Raw genomic sequence first — 22,309 nt, 5'->3', positions numbered from 1 at the left:
GCAGGTAATCGCGGTTGATAATTTCGAACCGAATCAAATCGATCGCGATCGATAGTGCCCTTGCGGTACGAGTATAAGAGTACGCATTGGACGACAAAGGCGGCTATGGTGAGCGTTAATTCACAAATCTCGTGAATGTAGCTTTTTGCACATTTCTTGCAATAATTAAAGAAAACTATTTCGGAGATTGCTTTTCACTAATGTGAGAAAGAATGCAGCTGTGTCTGGGAAAGTATGATGAAATCATTTTGGTGCAAAACATTTCATTCAGACTATTTATCTGTCAGCATGACGTGAAATACGAAAATATTCCAGCTAAAATTGATTATTCTAAACCATTTTCTGCCCGTTTGTTCTGCCCTCCAGGTGTGTGATGCCCACATGCGCATCCTGGACATCGATCCCCGTTTCCCCGGATCCTGCCACGACTCCTACGTGAGGAGGCACTCGCCACTGTTAGGCTGCCTCACACGTAACCTGCGACGTGGAGAATGGGTGCTTGGCGAGTGCTGCAGACATGTTGCAGTCGGTGAAGTATATTACACAGTTTCCAACGTGCAGGAAACTCAGGCTACCCTCTTGAGCCACGGCTGCTGACACCTGTGCCAGGCCATCCAGGCATTGACACTCCGGAGGGGCGCTACAACCGGGCCCATGCCTCCATGAGGAACGTTGGGGAGAGGGCTATTGACGTCTTGAAGGCAAGGTTCCGGTGCCTTCAAAGGTACCGGACCCGCCTTTATCAGCCCAAGGATGCAGCCACAATCGTGGCAGCCTGCGCCGCTTTCCACAACATTGCTTTGAAGGCAGGAACAGGGCTTGCCTGTGTCTGAAGGGCACCACACCTGCCGGCAAGAAACGCCCAGAGAGCTGCTCATGAGGGCAAAGCAGATGAGGAGCCAGGTTGTCAACCTGTTCTCTGCGGCCCCTACCTGGCGTACCACTCATCTGCGTGCGCTGCATCGTCAGCTGAGGCAGCAACAGCAGGCTCGTCGTGGGGCTGAACGGTAAAGTCAGGTGAGTTCTCCAGCATAGGCGTGAAAAAAGATGCAAGGCATTTTCAGCATTTTCAAGCATTTTCCTTGCAAGGATGCAAGAAGGATGCAAGGCATTTTCAAAAATATTCGTTTTAATACTGAAATCTCCATTGAGGATTTTCACAGGGCGTGTCACAGTAACAAAAGGTTTACAAACAATTGAAGAGAGACGTTCAAAAAGTGTTGCTGGGCAACTTTGTTCCTGATGAGAACGAAAATTCAAGGAGAATACAAAGAACAGCACAAGCACCTGAGCGGGTGTGCTGCTGCATCTCTTTTCCGGGTTCTTCTTTCTTTTGTAATTATATTCTTAAACAACTAGAAACACAAAATACAAAACGACACACTGTTATAACAGGGAATAATGAAAATAAAACAGACAGCGGTATGTTTTGCACGAAGAAATGTGCTATTTCGACATTTTTGTCCATCCCTATAGCCAGCTGGGTAGCTAGATTGAAACTTCAGAAGAACATTTCGTTTCACACTGCAACGGGCACATTGTTCATGTATATTCAGCCAGCATGGAGTAAAATCAAGACATGGTGTAGCTCAAGGAAATGGTATTACTTCAAGGTACTTCATGGCTTCAACTTTGTAAACACGCTCGTGTCACCCAAAAAATACATATAAATGTCGGCCACTACATATTCTGCATTCAGATACCCCCACAAACAACGTTTCTGAAGTAGTAACAGTGATGAAATATGTGACAATGAGCTGGGCTAACGTCCTGCTGTAGCAGGAAGCCTGCAGGACGTGTGTATGTCACAAATCACAGCACCTTGAACTACTCTTCAGTATCAGATACAGTAATGCACTCCATAGCTGCAGCTTAGCATATATAAAATTACGTGGAAGTAGTAGCAAAAAAATATCACAGCAGGAGCCTATGTGGCTAGCCAGAAGTGCTTCATGTAACACTTATTACCCTCCGATTAGAAAAGTGGTAAGCATATAAATAAACATCACGCAAGCCTGACTTAGAACTCTGTGCTTCGATAGAAATGGCAGGAATAATATGACTAATACTGTTTTTCTCCGCGTACAAGGCATCAGCTGTTAGCTGGAGAATCCCCGTCAGCCACAAAATAATCATTTCCATTCAAGAGTGAGCTTCACTATATGTAATGTGTAACACAATTCTAAAGCAGCCATCTAGTGATTTCAGGTAGACGCTGGATGTGGAACCTTGCAAGAAAAAAAATTGGACCTCCATGCACCAGAGTACAGAAAGAGCAAACACTAGCATGGCTGCCATCTAACTCATGTGACTGAAACACGATAAACATATTAATCATACTTGCTAAAAAATACTAAAACATACTAACGATAAAGTTACAGAAATAGTATGCAATTTCTTGTGCACATAACGGAAATAAAGTAACTGTTTCATTTCTGCTATCTTCGAGTAACATCTCAAGGTTTAGAGATCAGTAAAAAAATATTTAAGTGGGCAAAATGAGATCAATGTTATTATACTCAACGAATAATAAAAATAATAAAATAAAAATAACTTCAAATTTTCTACTGCCTTCTTGCAGCCACTGCTTCGTGCATAAGCTGGCGCACTGGCCGCAGTGCCTCCGCAACTTGGTCAGCCTGCCGCTCGACAGCAGCCAGCCGGTCCACGCCCTGGCGGATACCACGAAGAAGCTAGAAAGAAATCATTACATCAGCATCCATTCCCGCACAATCGGCCAAGCACCTCTACAGCAAAGTGACCTGTATAACGAAAGAGTAATTATGTTCGGTCGGTTCCTAGTGTGAGGCCTGCTGTGCGCGAAATTTACAAAGTGAGCTGTAAAACGTATGATTTTGGTGGTCCCAAGCACTTTAGGTATAAAGGCGCTCAACTGCAAGTATGCTCACTCAGATTACCACATGTTCATCAGTTATGGAGTCAAGGACAAACACTTTCTATGTTCTCTGTCGGCACCATAGTATCTGTTTTTTGTTGTTGCTTTTCGTGTAGTTGTGCAAAGAAATATCAATACCACTTGTACTTTTAAGCTATCGAGTCGCTGGAAAGTTAACAGATGGCATAGCAATGAGTTTGGGATTGCGAATGAGCAAGCGACGATGACATGTATCACTGTAGCAAGGAATGCTAGGCCCTATGTTGCATTTTGCTGCGAAAGCATGTATTGGACCCTGTATATAAATTGTTATTCAAGCACTGCAAGCTGTCGCACTGCTATTATGCGTGATATTTCTCAGCCTTCCAGAACAAATTAGCAACTTCAAACTTTGTGGAAATAGCCACAGTACTGAGTGTATTGTGTGGCAAAGCTTTCCTGTTACTGCCTTAATTGCAACCATTGCAACTCATTAATCAACCGTATTCTCCTTTTTTTATGTTTCAACAGTTTGTTGATGTTTGTGTTCTCCATCGTCCTCAATGAACTATTCAAGCGATAGCGTTTCTAAGTGCGGCAACATAAAGGAAACTTTATGGCGATGTGCAGGCTAAATTTGAACTGTGAGTTAGCTACAGCCTTTGCACATAATTACGAAGATGAAGGGCCCAGAGCATTCTAGGTGTATTTTACATATGCCGCTCAATTTACCCCGCTGCCTTGGGACAAATGTTTCCGACATGAATTTTTTGTGTGAAGGGGGATGACCATCACAATCAGCATGCGCAATCCGATGTGTGTGGTGCAATTCAAGCATATGCGAAAAAATGATTAGCTAATACTTAAAAGTGTGCGGCCAAGGTTTGAAACGAGTAAATCATATAAAGCAGTGTTTTAAAACGCGTGATTTTTTACAGGCAACTTGCCATGTTTGTGAAACTGCTCAAAAGAAAAAGCTTTAGTGGAAATTGGAATTTATGAAGATGTTATTCTGTGATTGATCGCAATTGTCCCAGTTGTCTAGTCCACCCAGTCATTGCCTGTTGCAGAAATGCTAATGGCTGTGATGACTGTGTATGAAGCTGTTACATTGTGTTATTGATTGCAAGTGTCCGTGTTTATAACCATGTACATAATGTATCATGACGTTCTCGTCCGTCTCCCTGAGTCCTTTGTTCGTTTTTTATTTGAGTTCAGCAAATGAAACATGTGTTAGCCATGCATGTTAGTTAGTGTCCCTCTGCGCAGCTCATTAAATTTCTAAAAAATGTTACACCTGTCTACTGTTATTCTATTAACGCTCCACCATATAAAGCAGGCAAGGGCACACGGACTTCGTATGTCTCGTCGTTCTGCACGACGCTTCTGGCGTAGTCGTCGGCCAGTCGTTGAACCAAGGCCTCCCGGTGGGAGACCCGACGAGGGCCACGAGACCGGCGCTGCACGCGGGGTTGGTAGCCTGGAAAAAGTATCACTTTATAATGAACTAAACACACAACTACGTTACGTCCAGTGCATTCAAGCTGTGACATTTCAGGATATTCCCTTTTCACTTACTGGTTCCCACTCCGCTAGGGCCAGCTGCAGGCTGTGCACTAGCTGGAGGGTTCGGGGCAGTGGCTCGGAAGGGACCACTTCTGGCTGCTACAGTGCTCCTATATTGGTTATAAACGGTACATTCACTCAACGGTTACAGTAGAAATAGTTTTCGTTCCTTGTAGACGAAACAGATTCCACAAACAGGAAGGCAACAGGGAAGAGCAAAAGCTTACCATAACGTGAAAGGCCGCGTGTGCCAGCGGTGGTGCCCACAGATTGTGTTCGCACGGTCACCTCCATGGCGGCCTGCTTGATGTATAAGACGCGAAGAAGCAGTTTTGTCAAGTTTGCGTGATCTGCTCGTCCCAATGTGCAACTAACGTAGAGTTATGACAGCAGAAAAAAAATCTCGTGAAATCCCTGTAGTAAACGGTCTTGCGCATGCCAGCAGCAAACGCATGCACATAAAGGGAAAAAAACTATATCTGGGGTGCGATCTTGTACGCGTTCCAAAATAGAACGGAGGCGGTCCGTTCCATCGAGCCGCACACGATTGGTCAATTTGAACCGCGACGAATGCCATGACGTCAATTGTCACGTGAGCCGTGACGTCTTGCTGCTCATAATCGTTCCGTGTCGTCTGCTAACGGACGAACGCCACGGAACGGACGGAGAGTCCGTCCGGAGCGATAGAACGGATTAGAACGGCTACCAGACGGCTTGGATTGGATTAGAACGTAAGTTATTGGGACAGTTAGCATCTTTCGTATCCGGTTCAATCCGATTCCGCGCTCCCAACAGTTGGAGAAGATGGCGTTTTTCTCTGCCGTGCCTTTTCCTGTCGCCTGTGCGGCTGCTACAGTCGCGCAGAGACGACGACCCGAGGTAGATGATGCATTTGAAGAGTTGACGGAAGAAGAGTTCCAGCAGTATTTTCGTCTATCCAAACGAACAGTGCATAGCTTGTGCGACGAGCTTGACCCTATCATTGGATGCCAGCGAGCCAGTAGCCTTTCCACAGAAAGGAAGGTGTTGTGCGCGCTGCGATTCTTCGGCACCGGAAGCTTCCAGAGGAGCGTTGGTCGCGAGGAACACGTAGGCATGGCACAGTCGGCCGTGAGCAGCACCATTCACGAGGTGACGGAGGCCATAATTTCCGTGTCTGCCAGGCGAAAGTTGGTGGACTTTCCATTGACACCGGCTGCCAAGGATGAGGCTAAGGCGGCGTTCGCGCGACGCGGCGCCATCCCAGGCGTGCTAGCGTGCGTCAACGGCACGCTGATCGCCATCATGAAGCCAGAGGGACTCAACCCGGCCGACACGGCGAGCTTCATGTCGAGAAAGGGTTATTACGCCCTAAACGTCATGGTCGTAAGTACCGTTGGAATGTTTTACTTCAAACTGTTGTCGCTATTTTTACTCGCCCATAGTTGCAATTGTTCAGTTTAATGTCCAAGCTGGCATAACAAGTAATGTAACGATTAAAAGAGGACATGCGGGGAACTGTTTACGAGCTCGTTGAAATCTGACATGTCGGGAGTAATGGCGAGTGCCATGTGTTGTGCATAATCAGTCTGCCGTTCCAAAATTGTGTTTTAAATGCCCAGTAGTCGTAGCAGAAATGGATACACTGTAGGGAAGACACGATGGAAGCATTTTGAACACGGAAGTACTTACAACCATTACATGGGCTGGCTTTGGCTCGTATGGGGGTTCTTGCGCAATATCGGGCCTCGAGTTTTCATTTAGCTATCAATTAGTGCGAACCATAGGCGTCCACATAAGGGGGGGGCGCATTGCCCCCCCCCCCAATTGCAAGACCCTGTGCACGCCTATGGCTGAAACAGTCTGCTACTTGTACCAGCGTACGTGTATTTTTTTGTGCATATGAATGGCAAAACGGATTTTGAACGTATCTGCAGCGCTATTTTGTATTGCTCCCCATTGCAGGTGTGCAACGCGGAACTTCGCATTCTTGTTGTGGACCCCCGGTTCCCTGGTTCGTGCCATGACTCTTGGGTGTGGCAGCATAACCCGCTGCGTGCACGCCTAGCCGCACAACTGCAGCCTGGCGAGTATCTGCTTGGTTAGTATTCGTAATGCGTACCCCTAACTAGGGCAGAGCACTCAGCTCTCACTTTCTGTAATAGGAGACTCAGGATATGCTCTCGAGCCATGGCTGCTTTTTCCGGTACCTGGCAGCCATGCTGGCACCACCTCTGAAGGCCACTACAACCAGGAGCACGCATCCATGCGCAATGTTGTGGAGAGATGTATCGGGGTGTTGAAAAGCAAGTTCCGCTGCTTGCAGCGCTTTCGGACACTGCTATACAGCCCCGATAGAGCAGCGCGAATTATTTATGCATGCGTTGCTCTCCATAACATTGCCTTGGACGCGGGCGACTGGACATCGGACGATTATGGTGGGGAAGTGCCACCAGCTGAGGAGCCAGAGCAGCCAGGAGACATCCAGGTGCTGGCACCACACGACGTGTTCCTCAGAGGAAGGCAGCAGCGCAGCGCCGTTGTCAACCTTTTCTGAAGGACACAGGAATGGTGAGTTTTCATAATACATAATTTATTTATACAAAGTGCAGTGCCCTTAGGCTATCACAGGGCTGTGTTTGTACAGCGGAAAATACATTGAAAAATTTGTATACACAACAAGCGCACCTCCATACGGATGGTCAATGTTCCAAATCCACACAGCCGACAGATTATGATGATTTAAACACAGACGAAGTACACTTTGTTTCGCCAAAGACCGATCAGCTTACTGTCCGTTGCCTACAAAGTATTTACTAAGGTAATTGAAAATAGAATCAGGAACACCTTAGACTTCCGTCAACCAAAGGACCAGGCAGGATTCCGTAAAGGCTACTCAACAATAAGCCATATTCACACTATCAATCAGGTGATAGAAAAATGTGCGGAATATAACCAACCTTTATATATAGCTTTCATTGATTACGAGAAAGCGTTTGATTCAGTCGAAACCTCAGCAGTCATGGAGGCATTTCGGAATCAGGGTGTAGACGAGCCGTATGTAAAAATACTGAAAGATATCTATAGCGGCTCCACAGACACCGTAGTCCTCCATAAAGAAAGCAACAAAATCCCAATAAAGAAAGGCGTCAGGCAGGGAGATACGATATCTCCAATGCTATTCACAGCGTGTTTACAGGAGGTATTCATAGACCTGGATTGGGAAGAATTGGGGATAAGAGTTAATGCAGAATACGTTAGTAACTTGCGATTCGCTGATGATATTGCCTTGCTTAGTAAGTCAGGGGACCAATTGCAATGTATGCTCACTGAGCTGGAGAGGCAAAGCAGAAGGGTGGGTCTAAAAATTAATTTGCAGAAAACTAAAGTAATGTTTAACAGTCTCGGAAGAGAACAGCAGTTTACGATAGGTAGTGAGGCACTGGAAGTGGTAACGGAATACATCTACTTAGGACAGGTAGTGACTGCAGATCCGGATCACGAGACTGAAATAATCAGAAGAATAAGAATAGGCTGGGGTGCGTTTGGCAGGCATTTTCAGATCATGAACAGTAGATTGCCATTATCCCTCAAGAGAAAAGTTTATAACAGCTGTGTGTTACCAGTACTCACGTAGGGGGCAGAAACCTGGAGGCTTACGAAAAGGGTTCTACTTAAATTGAGGACGACGCAACGAGCTATGGAAAGAAGAATGATAGGTATAACGTTAAGGGATAAGAAAAGAGCTGATTGGGTGAGGGAACAATCACGAGTTAATGATATCTTAGTTGAAATCAAGAAAAGCAAATGGGCATGGGCAGGACACATAATGAGGAGGGAAGATAACCGATGGTCATTAAGAGTTACGGAATGGATTCCAAGGGAAGGGAAGCGTAGCAGGGGGTGGCAGAAAGTTAGGTGGGCGGATGAGATTAAGAAGTTTGCAGGGACTACATGACCGGGGTAGTTGGAGAAGTATGGGAGAGGCCTTTGCCCTGCAGTGGGCGTAACCAGGATCATGATGATGATGAAGTACACTTATACAAAGAATCCTTTAAATAGAATGCCACAGCCGCGGAAACAATTGTACCCTCGTCACTATGCAAGAGTCTGCAAGGCTGCCACTTAATAACAGTAGTACTCGTGAAGCAGTCGTAAGGCAATGCTTAATGCCCCTTCATCTGAAGAACTGCATTCGCTGCTGCTCCCAAGCTAGCATTGTCTTATGCAATATGCACATCACAAAGTACTTCTTTCCTAGTGGAACATGAAACGCGGTAGCAACGTGAAAGTGCAGCCTTTTCTTTAAATATCACATGAAATATGAAATAAAAACATTCCTTGACCCATCATAGTCGTGACAGACTTGATGGAAGCAATACATATGATTGGCACTCTGTACTCATGGTCACCATCAGCAAAAGCTGCGAAAAATTTTCATAAAACACATCAGAATGAACGCAACCGCCGCATCCTGTGCATTTTGACGCTCAGTGTACGTTGGTAGGAGTGAGGCAATATGCTTGCTAGCCATCTCTTGTGCTAGGTGTATCAAAACTTCTGTGCAAGCATGAATACGCAGGCGAGGCAAGCAAGTAAAGCGTAATGAATGCGGATTCAAACACAAACAAAATGTAACGCCGAGTGTAGTGACAGCATTACACTCGTCACATCATGTCCAAATGGGTAGATGTAAATTAACGTAAAAGCGCAAAAATAGGTCAACTTTATCACACTCTATGATGACAAGTACATCACAAACCTTGTATTACAACATGCTTCAGGTAGCAAAGCATGTGACAACATTGCAACATCAGCATCACAGAATTCGTTTTCACCACGGCATGTAAAACTTGCAGTTACATTTACGTGACCTTGCAAGAAAGAATGACTATCCCAGGTATGTCCATTCCCTTGTCAGTGTTATGAGTCACTGACTAGAAGCATTCATTTCTCGGCATTAATTGTAGTGCGATGCTAAACAACAGGTGAATCATAATTGTAAAAAGGTGAGTGCACTTGCCAGCTGTGATGAAACATGTTACATAAAACATGAATAATTGGCTCTACAATCTCAGAGCACCCAGAAAGTATCACGCGTGAAAGTTGTTCTTGCAATGACTCCCTTGGAACTAAGACTAGAGGAAACCAATCACTGGTGTGGTGCAATGATGATGGTCATTTTCATTTGTGAAACTATGCAACTTAAAGAGTGACTAGTTTGGTGCTTCGGAATAAAGACGACATTGTAGTCGTTGCACCTTAGCCTCACTGTGCCGAAATGAAAATATCACAGTGCAAACACTATGCGGTAACGCTTCATAATGAGTGCAGTAAGCTACAACACAGTGAAGCAATATAAATATCGCAGTAGAAAACCCATACACAGAAATCGACAACTATTTGTAACGATTCCAGTGTGAATGACTAGGCGCCTCAGAAATGTGTAAATAAAGAAAGCACGCTGGCATTGCAGCTGGATAAGCATAAATAGAAAGAGGCAAATACAACAGAACAAACATGGGTGCGCGCATTGCACCTCTCAACCAAAAAATCCTCCTCTATTACTCAAAGGAAACTCAAACAGAACAAAAATGGGCGCGCGCATTGCACCTCTCAACCAAAAAATCCTCTATTACTCAAAGGAAACTCAAACAATAAATAAACAAAACAAACGGAACTGGTGAAACAAATGAATAAAATAAATTAATTTCTCGCTTGTTGCAGGTGCTCAGCGATGTCCTGCGCTATGGCGTGCACCTGTTCCAGGATCCCCTCCTGGGCTGCTGTCGTCCGTTCTGCCGCGACAGCGAGGCGGGTTGTGGAAGCCTCGATTCTGCGCAGCACCTGGAATGAATAATTATGGTGGAACTGTTCGCATCAGTTGCTGATTACTCGCAACCAGCTCACGGCTGCAAGCTGCTGTTGTGAAGAATTGCAACGTGCACAACGATTCCCTCTCTGCTGAAGAGCCACGGGCCTGATGGCATTCTTTGGCAGTGTCAAGCTTCGCGTACAAGCTATACCCTCTTCGTTTGGACAGACAAAGACCTGCTGGAACTACTCTTCCGTCATCTATTCTAATGCATCTCACCACCAAACAGCCCTTTTCAGGGCTAACCAACCTTTCGTCCGGCGGCTGATCGTTGGCAAGATACGTTACCGAGCCCTCTATACAACGCATATTTCTTGTTTACATCCCAAGCTGGTTTGTTTTTCAGTTTCATGATTTACTTATAACAAAGCATAAAGAATATTTATGTCCTTCATGTAAAATGACACCAAAGGGCCTACTAACCTGCAGCACCTCGTCGCCCTGTTCCAGGCTGCGGGCGCACTGCGACGACATCCTAGTCAGGGTATCCACCCGTCGCGGTCGCTGTCGACGTGGTGGCCGAACAGGGTGCTGCAACACTGAAAGCACACAGCATTTTATGGTACCAATAAAAGTGGCTATGGCCATGTTATGGCTTATTGGGCTAGTTCAATAAAATACAAGAGCTCATTTTATTTAACAGCTTGAGGATCAATAACTTACCAGGTGCAGCGGCCACCCTTTCGGCAGGCGCCGCGCCGCGCGGTGGATCCTCTGCCGCTGTAGAGTAAACACATTAATGTTTACGAACTGCACACACACTTGGCGATAATTAAAACACTCATTCCTCTGATGCTTACGTGTCGCTGTGCTCACGCCCGCAGCCTCGTCTCCGACGACGACTTCCATCGCATAGGTGGGGACGTCAGCCTGCTGGAAAATGTCGTAAGCGTGGCTATTCGTTACAATGCCTATGTTACAAGTTTTCGTACTAATTTGCGAAAATATTGTGCAATTATTGAGTGCTTAATGATCCCATGTGTTACCGTCCTCGTGCAATTCCGTGAAGGCATTTTAATTCTGTGTTAATCACTTAACCCCCCTTTTCCCGAAAACGCAGCCAACTGAGATTCTAGTTGATTAACATACCTGCTTTTCCATTCTCTCCTACGCTATTTTCCTGTTCACCAACGGTGTTGCGTTCTGCTAAATGTAGCACTTACAGATAATGGCAAACTCTAAACCGGCACCATTCAGGAACCCATGATATTACGGCGGCAGTGTGCTTACCTCTTGGTAGGGGAGGTCGATCACGCCGTGGATGCGGACCGTCCCGGTGAGCTGCAGTACTCTGCCATGGAAGCCATGCAGCCGCCCCCCTCCTGTTTTTCTGAAAATACACGCCAATGTCGAAGGACAAATCGCCCAGGCCATTGGACGGTCACTCACCTTTGTTCTGGGGCAAGTGCGGCAGCGTTGCGGCGGGCCTCGAAGACTTGCTTCCGCCACCACTCTTGCCACTGCTCGACGGTTTTCACGACGGGGCCTTGCGTGTTGAGCTGGTCGGCTAGCTGCTGCCACAGCCGTCGGCGGTCGCCAGCAGTGAAGCGTGGCCCCAGCTCGCTGGATCTTATAGCCAGCTGGGGATGCTCTTGCATGAAGGCGACCACTGCTTCCTTCTGAGCCTCCGACACGCGCGGCCCCTTCGCCGGTGCTTCTACGTTAAGCGCCATGGCTTCAACTGAACGACTAAACCAACCGCTTCAAAATTCGCGCCGTGTGATTGACACGTGGTGGTAGCTAGCGCCATCATTAAACGTTTCGCAAAACTGCGACACCACCTAGCGCCAGTTGAAGACATTAACCGCAATATTTTGTTTTAGTCGTTTTGCATTCCAAATTGAATCTTTGAAAAGCAACACCAACACATTTTGCTACTCACTCATAATAGCAAAATATTTCTCAACATGTTGCAAACGCTTCTCAATATATTATACGGTCCCCAAGCAGACGTCAAACGCGTGACGCAGGCTTCCACTTCGCTCATTGGCTGTTTGCTTTCTCTCGTTCTCGCGAACACTGCGAACCGCCTATTTCGTGACGTTTAGAACGGAGGCGGTCCGTTCTATTTTGGAACGCGTACAAGATCGCGCCCCAGTTCACAAGACTGGCTACCACTTGGCAGCACAACAGCTTGTGAGGATGTATGGGCACCACCACCAAATGCTGCAGCGGTGATTTGAACGGAAAGATAGGCAACACTTGTACCTACACAGCACTAAAGGATGAGATGGCGAAAAAAAAAAAAAGCTGTCTCTTATGGATGAGGCGGCTCGCGGAGGTGAGCAAGGGCAGCCAGCAGCTGGCGCGGCGTGGTTGCGATGAGACTAGTGGCCTCTCGCGAACCACGCATCTCGGCTACCAGCTGCTGCAGGACCTGCCGGGTCGCCCTCTGTTCTTCCAGCAGCTGCTGGTAATGCTGCGCAACAAATTCACTTAGTTAGCTACAGGTTATGCAATGTAAGTGCTCGATTTGCACTGTTTGCAAGCGTTGTAGTTTCAGCAAGATTACTCTTGAGGGCAGCGAGATCATTTACATATGACATGACAAATGGCCGTGCAAACGTATACGGTCTGTTATGTTAAAAACGTGTCAAACGTAGCAAATCCTACCAAGCTGCCTCTGCCTGTCAGGAGACAGTATTGGTGACTAGTTGAATTGTTAAACAAATGATGATCATGCTTTGGCGATACATGCAACCATGGAAATGTTTTGTAAGTTGCTATGTGTTAACACCTCAAAGGAGATGTATAAACGTGCATGAGCCAATGAGCCAAATGACTACAGATGCCTCTCATGTGTAACATGCTTGTAATGTACATTATTACCATGTGCACTAATCACCTCTTCAAAAAAATGACCCCGCCAAGTTGTACGCACCTGCCTATTTTGCTGCAGCAACAGCTGATGGAAGTTTGCGGCCTCCGCATTTGCCGCTTCGGCTTGCTGCCCCTGCCGCGCATAGTGGGCGGCTGTACTGCAGACCGCGTCCTCGAGCACCTGTTGGCGGGGTGGCCTGCGGGGCTGCTGCCGAGCTGATGGTCCGTAAAAATAAAATCAGTAAGCAGGTTAAAAAAACTAGTTTCGCTCCACCCTGCGTAGACATTTTACTGGTTCGTTATCAGGTGGAAGCCCAGAAAAATAATTCCAGCAACACACCGTTCACAAAATGAACAGTAAATTTGCATAAACAAAAAGGCACTACACCATCATAAAATACTACACTGATAGTACTTTCAGCTTGTACGCTGCACAAGCTGCATTACAAATGGTGTTAACAGTCAGATTATTGTTCCATTTTGCAGCGACATTTAGGCAGGCACTCTTTCTTTGCCATGTAAATAATATAAATACACAATTTCTGTTTCAAAGGTCTTAATAGATACTGCTTTGAGTGATGTTTTCGTATTGCAATAGCTGCTGAAGTGCCTTACGTGCAGTGCCACTAGTCCCCGGCTCCGTCCCTACAGAAACGCGGGCAGCTGCTGGTGGGGCAGGGGGCAGAGGTGGAGGCTCCTCCTCACTCGAGGTGTCCTGCTGGAACAATAAAGTACAGGACATAATGTGATTAAGTTCCATCAACTGGTTGCAATGTCTGTTTCACTTATAGTTTTTAAATCAGAAAATTCTTAATCCAGCATGCGACATACTAGTGACTTGGAGCTTTGGCAACTCGTTGCTAATGCTTTACGGAATAACGAGCCATGAAATCCACCACAAGGTGTTTCTTAACAGCAGTGGGGCACCATTTCCGTTCTTGCAAAGTACGGATATCATGTGCTGGCATGTGTGTTGAATTGTAAGAAAACACACACAAGCACACAACGGCAAAATATTCACCACGGTGTAACTGCCCGACATCGGTACACATAGCAACGAACATTGCTACTCACCTCGGAGTCGCCACGGAAAAAATCCACAGGGGCGGAAGCTGGGCCGGTACGGCCAAGCACGGCGAACACGCGACCCTCCAGGCCGCCCAACTTCCCGCCTCCCGTCTTCCTGCAAATGCATGAACACCGTCAGCTTATACGTTCCGAAGATGTTGCTAGTCGCGGGCTCACCTCTTCTCGGCGCCGACCTGCGCCGCGACCTTCCTACAGTCGTAACAGAGCCAGGCCCAATAGAGGCGCCAGCGCCGGGCTGCCTTTACTGCCGGTCCGATGGCGTTTAAAGCGGCGGCAACCTCCTCCCACAGTTTTCTTTTGTGAGCAGCACTCATACTTGGCGAGAGGCTTGTGGCGCCTCTCGCCAAGTATGGATGCTGCTCCATAAACTATTTCTCCAACCGGGGCTGTTGGAGAAATATGGGAGAGGCCTTTGCCCTGCAGTGGGCGTAACCAGGCTGATGATAATGATGATGATGAATTACAGAACTGACTCGTCCTTGTTCTGTAATTCGTTAAATTGTGCAGCGGCTACATTTAATCCCTTAATGGCGGAGAGCTGCAAAGCTATCAGAAGTTTGGTACTACTGCTTGCTCGTGTTTGTACTGGAGCTGCTACATCTGTCTTTGCATCCCCTCTTTTTGCACCTCTGAGCGTTCTTTCCCTTCCCCATCCTTCCCTTCCTCCAACTTGGGTCTGGGTCGTCTGCCTCCCTCACCCCAGGTACATTACCCACAATCATATAACAAAGGGGATCTTCTACACAATAGCTGTGACTAGTCCTGTTAAAAAGGGTGTCAGTATTTGAATTCCTGTCTCTGGCAGATATTTAACAGACTTGTCTACCAAGGTTACTAGTTTTGAGCTCAAGTCCACTCGGCGACTTACCCTGCTGGGCTAGCGGCCGAGTGCACTCCCGCTCCATAACAGGGACCACCGTCTCGTTTAGATATATTTCAGTTTTGCCTAATCTCTGATACGTGATATTTTCCCGTTCTTCTTTCCGCTCCAGTCTACTGATGATCTTATTTACACTTTCTTGCAATGTCGCCATCATTGCTTTAAGCTCGGAACCGACTTTGCCCTGAATCCGCACGGTCGAGGATAGGGCCCTCTTTTTCGGAGCAGGCGTCTCCTCGTCCGCCATGGTCTCTTCTGCGACCTCCACAGACCTTGGTACCTCAACCGAGTCATCATGTTTCCTAGCCTGTCTTAAGCTACCGCTGTTACCGGAAGGCAAGCCGTTCCTAAGTTCAGCCATCTCTGATAAGTCCGTCAGTGGCTGCTTTTAAGCTATAATTCTCTCTCTCCAATTGCGCAATCCTATCCCTATCCCTATTACCATTCACATGATCCTGGCGCTGCTCGCGCGCTTGGCCGGCGCTGACGCCGCCCTTGACCTTGTCAGCCCAGGTAGTCTGGCTTCCAGCTGCGCCGCCGTCTCCACCAGCTGCAGGAAAGCGCACCCGCGCTTCCCTAGAAACCGATCGGCTCCTGGTCGTTGAAGTCCCAGTCGATGGCCGCTGCCTCGACCTGGAGCGGCTCCTAGAGCGCGAGCATCCCTTAGAGCGTTGGCGGGCGCTCACCAGCTGCACCATCTCGGCTGCCTCCTGTTCCGCCGTTAGCTCCGCCCTGGCTCTCTCCTGTCGTCGAACGCGCACGACGTAGGGAAGCTGGTATCGTTGTCTGCATTGTTTATCCGCGGTCAGGTGTCGTCCGCCACAAAGCTTGCAACAAGGCACACAGTTGTGATCCTCTTCAGGGGTCCGAGCCCCGCATCCTCGGCATTCAAAACAATCGGGAGCCCGGCAGACATCCGCCCGAAACTAGTTCACCAAATTTCCGTGGTCAAGATGGCTCTATTAAATAGTTCATTTAGTATTTGGCAGTGGAATTGTAGGGGGTTCAATCATAATAAGGCGTCTCTGCAGCAGTTTGTTAGAACGCATGGTGTGAAACCTCAAGTTATCATGTTACAGGAAACACTGACGTCTAACGTGACCTTAACGGATTTCAAAGTGGAAGTTAAGGATAATGAACAGGGCAGAGGACTCGCTACTCTCATTAATAGGAGGTTGGCGTATATTAGACATGATCTTCACATGGCGGATTGCAAGATTGAATATATTATGGTGGAGGTAATTTTAAGTCGGCAAAGGTCATGTCAGAAGAGCGTTTACCTGCTTAACCTGTACAGTAGCCCCCGCGACACGAAGCAGAGTTTCAAATCTCTCTTAACCAAGGCAACCAATCTGGCTAAGGATGCACCGTTGCTTATTGGAGGGGACTTCAATGCACCATATCATGTGTGGAAGTATGTTTATAGCACTATTAAGGGGGAGAGCCTATGGCAGCAGGCACTAGACTTGAATTTAACTCTGATTACAGACCCTTCGTATCCCACCAGATGTGGCACGTCGACATGTAGAGATTCGACACCTGATCTCACTTTTGTTCGGGGGGGTGGTGGAATTGTCCTGGTCCAATTCTAATATAGATTGTGGTAGCGATCATTACATACTTATGAATACTTTGGTAGTGGCTAATAAAAAGGAGCGCACATTCAGGATGGTTGACTGGGATGCATTTAGGAAACGAAGAGCGCAGAGGATCGCAGATGAGGGAAATGAGTTGACCTTGGAACAGTGGACTAGTCAGCTTAAAAGTGACGTTGAGGCGTCCACTAGAGAGGTTCAGACCGATATTGACACGGAACACATGGATAGTCGCTTGGCGCATTTGTTGGAAGCGAAGCAGTCGATGTTAGCGAGATGGAAGGGCCAGAGATTGAATAGAAGGCTTAGAAAGCGTATAGCAATGGTTAATCAGGAAATTGAAGACCATTGTCGGGTGCTGTGCAAGCATCAATGGGATGAAGTATGCAATTCTATTGATGGTCGCATTAAGAGGGGAGGCGCCTGGAGTCTGCTCAGACATTTACTAGATGAGACAAACACTAAATCTAATCAGAGGACTGTGATAGGTAAGCTGGTCCATCAGGCGTGTCGGGACTCCACGGAGCAGGAGTTGCTGAAGGATTTGGCTGAGAGATACCTTCCGTTGGAGACCTGGCACAATACACCTGACGTGATTTTGGAATATAGTGGGGACGAAAATGCAGCTATGGATGAGGAATTTACTGGAAGTTATATGGTCGATCGGCATCAGGGCCGGATGGCATTACGAATAAAATGTTACGGAATTTAGACGACGGGTCAGTTGAGTTCCTTATGCGGGAGATCAATTACCGATGGAAGGAAGGCTGTTTCCCGGAAGAGTGGAAACTTGCAACTACTGTTCTGATAGCCAAACCGGGGAAGGCCATAGGGCTTGAAAATCTCAGACCCATTTCCCTGACATCGTGTTTGGGGAAAGTCGCCGAGCATGTCATTTTAAATAGGCTAGCGCGTTATGTTGAGGGCAATGGGGTCTTTCCGCACTCGATGATAGGATTTCGGCCCGGCCTCTCGACTCAGGATGCTAGGATCAGGATTAAGCATCAGCTCCTTGACAGGCGGACTAGGGATACTAAGGCACTAATTGGACTTGATGTGGAAAAAGCTTTCGATAAAATCCGACATTCTTTCACTCTACAGGCGCTATCGGACATGAACACGGGGCAGCGGCTTTTCCATTTTGTCAAGGCTTTCCTCATGGATAGAAGGACATGTCTCAAGTTTGGGGAGATAAAGTCGGAAGTCTTTAAATTGGGTTGCTGTGGTACTCCGCAAGGATCTGTACTCTCGCCTATGTTATTCAATCTGGCGATGTCGAAGTTGGCCAATACACTGGACACTGTCCAGGATATTGGCTATTCTATCTACGCGGATGACATTACTATATGGAGTGTCGGTGGTACTCATGGAGAGCTTGAGGCTAGGCTGCAGAAGGTGGTAACGCTTGCAGAGGAGTATCTGGGTCTCATGGGGCTCAAGTGTTCCACTAAAAAGTCGGAGTGGTTGATCTTAAAATCTAAGAAGCTAGGTCGTAGGCCGAAGGGTTGGGTACCGGAAGTTGAGCCTTGCATTAGAATTCATACTAGGGGAGGGTCGGTGATACCCAAAGTTGAAGCAATCAGGGTCGTGGGTTTTGTACTTGAAGCGAACGGATCGAACATTAGAACCATTCAGCGTATTACCAAGAAAACGGAGGAGGCCATAAGACTTATAAGACGGATCTCTAATAGGCATAGGGGTTTAGGAGAAGAAGGTGCGATGCGCTTAGTTCACGAATTTATTATGTGTCATTTCTCGTATGTGGCAGCTATGCTAAATTGGAATAGGGGGGAGAAAATGAAATTGGAAGCATTAATAAGAAAAGCCGTCAAGGCTGCGCTTGGTCTGCCTATGACTACGTCAAATGATATGTTGTTACGACTGGGTTTGCATAATACTTTAGATGAAATTGTCGAGGCTCAGCGTACTGCACAGAGGGAGCGGTTGCTAGGTACACCAGCGGGTAGGTATATTTTAGAGTCAATTGAAGAATCGGTGGCTGGGTCGCACGATAAGGCGCCCCTACACGAGTTGAACGTGAACCTTAGGGCAAATATCATGGTTCGTCCGTTTCCGCGGAATGTGCACCCCGTACACAATGTAGGGAGGCGGGTCGCGAGAGCTAGGGTTTTGTTGCGCGAGGCAAATGATCAGGAGGAGGAGTCTGCTTTTGTTGACGCTGCATGGAATAATGGTAAAAATGCTTATTCGGTGGTGGTGGTAGATGGCAAAGGGAGCGTTAGAAATGCTGCTTCCATTTATACCAAAGATCCAGGGGTTGCCGAACAGGTGGCTATTGCTCTAGCACTAATTGATTCAAGAAGAGTTTTGGTGTTTAGTGACTCGCGATCTGCGACTAAAGCCTTCTCGAGAGGACTTGTTGCGGAGCCGGCTAACAAACTGCTGCAGGGTAGGGATATCACTTCGCATACCGTTACTTGGTTCCCGGCGCACATGGGGACAGTGGAGGGAGCCCCGCGTAACCTCAACGAGGTGGCGCACAGGGAGGCACGAGGATTAGTGTGCCGTGTACTCCCTGAAGGGGCTGGATCTCCCGCTCCTGAGTACAGGGACCAGCTGTTAACCTACAACGAAATCACCAAGCACTATTACCTAGGGCGCAGGGCATTCCCCCTGCCACATTCTAAATTAAATAGGCCACAGGCGGTTACATTAAGGCTTCTGCAGACACGTACGTACCCTAACCCGGTCATCATGAATAAAATTAATCCGGACTGCGGGTTTCACTCTATTGTAAGTGCGGGGGTTTGCTCGATTTAGAACACATGCTTTGGCGCTGCTTGGCTTTGGCCGCCGATGGTTCTCGAGGTGAACAGTGGTAGCAGCGGATGCTGCACAGTGAACTGCTGGCGGACGAACTCAGGGCTGTCCAGAGGGCCCGTGTGACGGCAGAGGGGCTCGGCCTCTCTGTACCGACGTGGGAGCGGCCCGCATCAGTCCCAGACTGATCCCTCAGGACCTAGATAAAGTTATTCATACCATGCCATACCAAGGTTACTGGTTTAAAGTACCCGGTCATGCTTTCTGGTGGCACTAGACTCCTTACTAAATCGTGTCTCAACACCGTAGCCTTGCGTCCTTGTACCTCGCTTTCACTAGAGGGATGTCCTGCTCTATCTGTACTTCCTCTCTTGACCTCATGATGCATGTCTTATCCACGGACCTAGTCCCGCATTCGTCGGCCGTGTGGCCTTTTGTTTGCACAACTGGCCAACCACCAGTGTTTCGTGACGATTACCTCTGGGCAGTTCACCGCCACATGGCCTAACCGGTTACATAGAAAATATTTCTGGGGTCCCCATTACCCCTGGTTCTTCGTCTCTCCTACTGCTGTCGTGTGCGCATCTTTGTCGCCCTTTCCCAAGTTTCTCAATCCTTGTGCCTCTACGAACTTGTCTGTTTGTTCTGCAATCTGCTGCACAGTGTGTACTTTTCTTTCTTTAAGGCATATCGCCAAACTGCTGCTACACCTGGCAAGAAATCGTTCACCGACGACTTTGTCGTGAACTCCTTCATACGTTTTGTGTTTCTCGCGCAGCTCTACCCATCTCACAAAATAATTTGTTAGAGGACGCGAACTGCTTGCCTCTTGCTGAATCTTCCGGCTTTCATGACCTAAACTTCCCGAGGAACCCTTGGCGGACAACCTGAATCGTTCCAATAAAGTTTTCTGCACCTTGTCATAGTTTATTGACTCCTCTGCTGGCATACGCGCAAAATACACTCAGAGCCCCGCCCACTAAGCGCAGGCTCAAAGCGTTCGCCCACTCGTTCCTCTCCCAGCTTTGCCCGATTGCTATCCTTTCAAACCGATGCAAATACGCATCTAGGTCATCCCTCCGCTCATCGAAATGTGCCATCAATTTCCTTGGGCAAATATGTCTTGGCCTGGAAGGTCAGCCGGATAACGCCGATCCGGGAGTACTTGTGCCATCAGGAGCTCGCGTACATCTCTGCTAGCTTTGTCTGAAATTTCTTTTTCCCTTTTGTGCTCTTCGCACGCTCGTTCGTGTTGTTCTTCGAAGAATGCCATTCTCTTCCTTCGACAGGTTTAAATCTTTAGCTATCGCTTCCAAACGTTCCTACTGCATCTCTAAACCAGCAAGATCAGTGATAGGGCAGAAAGAGGATCCTGGAACGGATTCTATCCTAGCAGGCTAGCCAATTTTGTCGCCAAACTTTGTTCGCGTGCCACTGATAACCGGGGTGTGCGGACGTTGGGAGAGATGGAGTCGGGAGACGCGAAGCAGCGCACCAAACAGATATTAATTTACCCAAATTCAAAACAAAACTCGTGTGACTAAAACACCATGAAGAGACGCCAGCACCTAAGCCACCTATTTACCAGTGACTAAACATGACCTTATTGCCGGCCACGTCAGTCCTTAGCGCTTCCTACGCGAAAGTCAGGCAACCTTAGCCTATGGCTGCGCACTAACAGAAAGGAGCGTTCTTATAGCCTTTTGCCGTCGCCTGTATCCTCCAGTCCGATGCCTGTCGGAGCTTGCTCATCGCCGACGCCCCAGACGTCGCTGCTTTGATGTCGGCCAGTTCACCTGTACGTCTTTTGGTGCCGCTGTCGGGAGCTCCATCCGTAACGTGGCACTCCGCCCTCACTGGCTAGGCCTAACGCCGGGTTCCGCCACTACTACTTCGAGTGCGGACGAGACGCCCCGGGGACTATCGTGCGTGCTGGTCCGCCTCTGAAAGGGGATCCCTGCTGGATTGCCCGGCACCGCGGTGAGAGGCTGCAGCAGGTACAAGGAGCCTCGCTCGAACGTCGCCGAGGTCAACAGCCAGATCCTGGATCGCCAGCGTCACAGGCTTGACCGAACCTCCATGGCTGCCGTCGCCAGTGCGACGCTGACGCTCCAACCTTTTTGTCCGGGAGCCACCTCGATAATGCCAGCTCAGCGCCGCTTCTCTCTCGATCACAGTTCGGGTCACGCGCCTCGTGGGCTAATGCCGTTCGTACCGATCCACGCACAGTGTCCTCTTCCTTCCTTTTTGCGCCGCATGCCTCTTATATATGACAGTAATGTACAATAGAAATTCATCGAGCGATAAAGATCTTGCGTAAGTAACGTGGCAAAGCATTCCATAATTATATTGAACGGACAAAAAACTGTATTTAAACGGATCAGTATAAGGGTGAAAAGTGGACATACTGAACTTATGGTAATGTCTGGTGGTTATGGGTCCAGCGGGTGCTACGTATTTGCTAAATAGGCAAAAATCGTGGGGAATTAGACTATAAAGAAACTTGGAAGATGTAATGTGAAGACGAGAAGACACACGGGTAAATTGCAGACTTAGAAGATGGGAACTAGTTGAAAAATACCCGTGAAAGCGACGATGCGTGAAGCGTACAGCTTTTTTCTGTGCAGAGTCAATTTTGTCGATGTCAGGTATTTTGTGTGGGTTCCATACGACCGAGCCAGACCCCAGCGTTGGACGAACCAGTGTTGCATAAGGAGTCGTGTGCTAAGTGAGGCTGAATGTGAGGGGCGTTGCAAGTATGCTAACCTTGTAAGCCCGCTGTTATGAGTACGATGTGATGCCACTAAGATAAACTTTGATTGAATAGAAGACCTAGATATATCTGCTGG

The sequence above is a fragment of the Dermacentor variabilis genome, chromosome 8 (genome assembly GCF_050947875.1).
Source record: "Dermacentor variabilis isolate Ectoservices chromosome 8, ASM5094787v1, whole genome shotgun sequence".
NCBI lineage: Eukaryota > Metazoa > Arthropoda > Arachnida > Ixodida > Ixodidae > Dermacentor > Dermacentor variabilis.
The sequence above is the reverse complement of the archived record's forward strand: the minus strand, read 5'-3'. Positions refer to the sequence as shown.